This window comes from Pristiophorus japonicus, unplaced genomic scaffold (genome assembly GCF_044704955.1).
Source record: "Pristiophorus japonicus isolate sPriJap1 unplaced genomic scaffold, sPriJap1.hap1 HAP1_SCAFFOLD_70, whole genome shotgun sequence".
In the NCBI taxonomy this organism is placed as follows: Eukaryota; Metazoa; Chordata; class Chondrichthyes; family Pristiophoridae; genus Pristiophorus; species Pristiophorus japonicus.
Genome location: NW_027254613.1, coordinates 794,775 through 800,455, shown reverse-complemented (window position 1 = coordinate 800,455; position 5,681 = coordinate 794,775). Strand labels below are relative to the sequence as shown.

At 41.5% G+C, this 5,681-nt stretch overlaps 1 non-coding gene across 1 annotated transcript; it reads right to left on the bottom strand.

Annotated features, from left to right (window-relative positions):
• Positions 1–2,611: 2,611 nt before the first annotated feature.
• trnas-uga (transfer RNA serine (anticodon UGA)) lies at positions 2,612–2,693 on the bottom strand. Its single transcript has one exon. It is a non-coding gene; the product is annotated as a tRNA-Ser (tRNA).
• Between the last annotated feature and the right edge of the window lie 2,988 nt (positions 2,694–5,681).

Below are 5,681 nucleotides of genomic sequence, written 5' to 3'. Positions count from 1 at the left end.
CAACTAGTATTTAGTAAGTTATGTCTTTTTCCATTTAGTCCGTTACATCTTTTTTTTTTTTTTCTTTCTTCAAATTAGGTTTTGTATTTTACACGGAGGGTTCGTAACTCCATAAAGTTGTTAATTTGTTTACTTTCAAAGTGGCGTCTTTATCTTTTTCTTTTTCTCCATAACTGGAATGGAGACCAGCTTTGAGAGTTTGAGTGCTGCCTTTCGTTATCTCAAAATGCTCCAGTTTCAAAGCCGTTACTAAAGCTTGCTGTTTTTTAACATTTTCCAAAAGTTCCTTTTACACCTTCGCAGATAGCTCGCCACTTGCCCAGGAGTTTGACCTGATCAGATTTAATTTAATCTTTTTTTTTTAAATCCACCTCAGTATTTCCTGTGCCTTCTCTGAATATCTCAAAATCCCAATTCAAACTTTGTAATTTCAATCTTTATTTGAAACTTTTTTTTTTTAGAAGCTCTTTTTTTTTAAAGCATTCTTTATCTCATTCCGAGACTAAATTTATGTCTTTCAACCCAATCAATCATTGCATGTTTTCTTTCGGCAAGTAAGTGAGCATGTCAAATAAATATTTTGCTCAACAAACCTATTCTTTATTTGTTTATTCTCCTAGCTCCGTAACTTATCATCCGAATAAATCCACACCTGCGTTTCTAACTTAAATGTCTTAAAACTTCCCACATACAGGACAACATTACAAAGGGTTTAAAAAAGACTTTCACTCTGTTTCTAAAATAAACAGACACTTGCATTCCTCTTCCAACCAGGCTTTCGGAACATGAAAACATAAAACAAAAATTCATTCTGCAGTCAAAAATCACACAGACACTTCTCACTCAATGATCAGACATTTACAACAATCTCTCTTCTTGTTTTGGCCGGCTCTATTTTTGGATCCATGACCTTTCAGGGAATTCGTAGTTTTATCTAAATAATTCCTCACATAACTAATTCCTGAGGATTCCACCCTGCTTTAATCATTTTTTCAATTAGCTTCTTTTGTTTTTCCGCCAGGTGGCGGGTAAGCGACCCTTCTGGTCCCCACTCGAGTTTACTTGTTTTCATGGCCATTCCTGGGTAGGACTGGTATCGTTAGGAATCTACTCTCAGCGGTCCGCTTTCTTTCTAGCGCGACTTGTAGTAAACTGTCTCTTGGCTACTGTCAGGTCACAAGTTCTGCTGTTGCACAAACTTATACAATTCTTAAAAACGCGTTTAAGCAATTCCCGCAGTGCTCTACATATCCTTAACGACTACCTACCACCGCTCAGCCTGTTGGTCCGACCCTGTTCACAGGTTTGGATTCCGTTAGCCGCTGTACACCGCTTGGTTCTATCCGGGGGTATTTCAAATTACACTACTGGGTCCGGAAGATGTCTCTCGGTATCACGATCCCACGGTCTAAGTGTGTTCCCTACGCCTACTTGGTTCCTGGCCGTCACGTGGGACAAAAGTCCTCTTAATTCAGGCTCAGGCTAGGCGTTTGAGATATTAGACCGTCTCCTCATGTCGATCAACCAGCTTCCACCTTCCGCACCCTTTATACTTAAAAATTGTTTTTTATACTCACCCGGGTTTTTTTCCAAGGGCGTCCAGCGACTCCGGGAAATCCCGTCGACTACGCCATTGTTAGCGTTAGTGTTTTCTCTGAAGAATCACTCAACACTCAGGGTCGGTTCCAATGCTGAAGCAGCTTTATTACGCTCAGCGGGAAGGAAAAACTCAGGACCGTATCCAGGTTTCTCTTCCCAGAACAAAGAGTTACATGTACCTTTATATGTTTTACAACAGTTAAAAAACAGCTTACTGCAGTTACACAGCTCATCACGGCTGGACACAAGCCAATCATAACGATTATAGATTACATATAGGTTTTTTAATCCAATAGAATTCTCCTAGTAACCAGGGAACCATTGTCAATTTGGGTTGATCGATGACTTTATATGTTCTCTCCCTAGTTCTTTCATCTGGGAGAAATAATTGGTTTGTAGCCTTGTTTACAGCAAATGGTTTCCCTCTTATCTTTCTTCCTGGGGAATTAATTGGTTTATGGCCTTGTTCACAGGAGATGGCTTCCTTCTTATCTCTGCCTTCCCAGGCATTCCTACAGTGGGCCTCACAGGGTTATTGCTCGGTCAGTGAACGTTCAACAGTTCACAGTTTGACTACCTGATTTCCCATAATGCCTGGGCAGCCATTTTATGTGTGTGTCCATTTAAGCTTATGTGAGTTCTAAATATCCAGCAGGTGCCTAATGCCTAAGTCTATATATATATTTCGACTCTCTACAACATGCTGGTGCTTTTGTAAAATGTTGTTCAACTTTAAAAACCAAACCATGTTCACACTCATTAGCTGAAGGTGATTTCCGTGCCGGGCTCTTTATTAAAAGGTATTTTGTCATTCTGTTTCCTGTGTATATTTCTCACTGATCTTTGCAAATAGTTTCCAACAAACCAACCATCACTAATCAATGCCTGCAAATTAATAGTGTTGACAATTCGAACATCAGCTCCGCATCAATTAGTGTAATAAAAGGCAGTGGAGAAAAGTACGATTAGATTCCATTGATCAAATCAAAGAGCAAAATATTTATTTTCGAATCGCTGCGAGCAGGGCTCGAACCTGCGCGGGGAAGCCACATTGGATTTCAAGTCCAACGCCTTAACCACTCGGCCATCGCAGCTGCACGATTGATTTGTTATAACAGTCCAAAGATCGCTGCGAAATATAAGACAAATCGACTTTTAGTCAACGTAATATCAGGCATTCAAAAATTGTGGCTTTGAGTCCCACCAGAGACGGATTTTAGGTCAGGATTTGATGTTTCCTGGGCAGCACAATCAAATTTGCAGCAAATCAATACTTCAGAGATGTGAAACTGCGGCCCCTGCACTTGCTGTTACACAAAGTCTCCAATTTTCCTCTGAATTCTCTGGGCGCACTGGGTCATTTGCACAGTAACAGGAGTAAGACGTCGAGCCTCTGACAGGCTGAGTCCATTAACCGCTCAAAAACTTGCAAAGGACAAGTGGAAGAACAGTAGAACTCTGTTCTGTCGCTCGCAGCTGCTGCATAGATGACGAGAATGGATTGCAAAACCCACGAACCAGTTGTACAGAAAGAGGAGGAGGCCATTCAACCACTCGAGCCGATTACACACGACGAGGGGGATGACATTCCGTCCCTGATACTGATGCAGTGTAATATATTTATGCGTGAGTTATCTGACACCAGAGTGCGCTACTGTCGGATGTCATTTAGGCAATACAAGAAGTCGGATCTTGTTCTTAACCGAAGTAGGAATCAAAGAGACCGGGTAGCCACTCGAGGCAGTTTATAATAAAGGACTCTTGTGTTATTACACACAAGGACAGGAGGAGTCATTCCGAACCTCGAGGACATTAAACATGTGGATGCAATTAATAGTGACATGATGGTTCAGTCACCGGACCAGGGGGTTGCCATTCCTTACCTCCAACTGTTGTAAAGAAACAGGTGGAGTCATTCAACCCTTCGAACACATTACACAGGCGGTCAATCATAGTGGTTTGATTTTTATTATACTGAAGTAGTATTCCAGAGACAGGAAATTACAGCCCACCATTAGAGTAGGGTAAATTAAATTCAATTAAATAAATCTGGAAATTAAAAGATCAATAATGGTGACCTTTATCGTAACAAACCCGTCTGATTCACTAATCTCCTTCAGGGAAGGGGATCTGCCGACCTTACCAGTCTGGGCCTATATATGACTCCAGACCCACAGCAACGTGGTTGACTCTTAACTACTATCTGAAATGTCGAAGCGAGCCATTAAGCTGCAAATAGTTGCTCACCAGCACATTAACAATGAAATTAGGTGTGGGCAACAAATGCTGCCCTTGCTAGCGATGACCACATGCTTGAATTAATCAAATCGAACACTCGGACCTCTAGATTGTTAAATAGAAACAATAAGACCCTCAAGCCAGGTCACAATGCTGAGTGGAGTCAACTACAATGCATAGCTAGCGGGATTCAATATATAAAGCAGAGAGTTGCCTTAAAAGGGAGCTTTACATATGTTCAGAAGGTGAATAGTGGTGTTCCACGAGGATCGTTGATGGGACCACTGTTGTTCACAAGTTATATTGACAACTTGACCGAGAAAGCGAAAACATAACATCGAAATTTGCACGTGACATCTAATTGGGCGGGTAGTCAAAAATGAGGGGGACTACAACACATTAGAGAAGGGCATTAATAAACTTGCAGATTGGGCATATCATTGGCTTTTGAATATCAAACCATATAAATGTGAGGTGTTCAATTTTGTTAGGAAGAATAGGGAGGTCACTTATTATTTGAGGATACCAGTCTGGGTGGCGTAGAAGATCAAACGGAAGGCGAATACACAAAACTCTAAACGTTAAGACACAGATTAGCAAGGTCATAAAAAAGCAAAATCAAAAAGCACGTATAGTATAGAAATGTCGCGAATTTATGCTCAACCTATATTTAACCTTTGTTAGACCACACCGGTTAATGTGCACATTTCCATTCGCCATATTATAAAAAGCATATAGAGGCATTGTAGAGGATGCAGAGAAGATTTATAAGGATGGTAACAGAACAGCCAGTGTACACATCAGCAAAGGAAGAACAGGTAGATCTCTTTTCTATTGAAAAACTGAGGCTGAGGCGTTGTCCTGGTTTGCTGCTCTGTTTACAAGGTAACGGTAGATGGGGTATATGCTTGGACATATGTTTACAGATTGTACAATTCTGCTGCTGCTGTTGTCCTACAGCACATCAAGGATGCCCAGCGTTGAGCTGCTCCATCTGTTCAGAATCTATCCCATTTAGCACGGTGGTGGTGCCAGAAAATACGAAGCAGAGTGTCCTCCGTGTGAAAACAGGACTTAGTATCCACAACGTGTTTCCAGTATTCGCTGCTACCAATATTGCCATGGACAGTTGCATCTGCGACAGACAGTTTGGTGAGTAGAAATTCAAGTAGGTTTTGTAATATCGGAGAGGCAGTTGTGAGGGAGCACAGCACTGTCGGAGTTGCTGACTTTCGGTTGAGATCTTAAACCGAGACCTGTCTGCCCTCCGAGCTGGACGTAAAATATCCCATGCTCGCTTTTCAGAAGGAGAGCAGGAGAGTTCACCGCGGTGTCCTTGAGCCAACTTTCATCCTACAAACAACATCTAGTCACTATTTAATCGTGGGTTCTTGCAGGTGCAAATCTGCTTTTGCATTTCCTACATTAGTGACCAGACTGTAAAATTAATTTACTGGCTGTGAACAGCTTTGGGAAGTGCTGAGATGAATGTCCCTGCAAAAATGCTCGTTTTTTTATCGTTAAATAAAAATACACAATAGCAAGGCCGGTTGAATCAAATGGTTAAGCATGGCGCTGTTAACGCGAATGCTGCGCTTTCGACCCTCGGAAGGGACATCTTTTATTTTGTGTGGGGGAGGGCAGGGTTACGAGCATCTTAGCTTTGTTATTTTAGAGCAGCTTAATCATTTAGGAACGAAACTGACAAGGACCTGCATAACATTCAAGCAATGCTGCAAAATCTGAGTTCTGCCAAGAGCTCTTTGAACTGCGGAGAGTTTCCAGCATTTAATGAACATTTCGATTATCTCCGAGAATTTGGGACTTCTCGTATTTCAATCAGT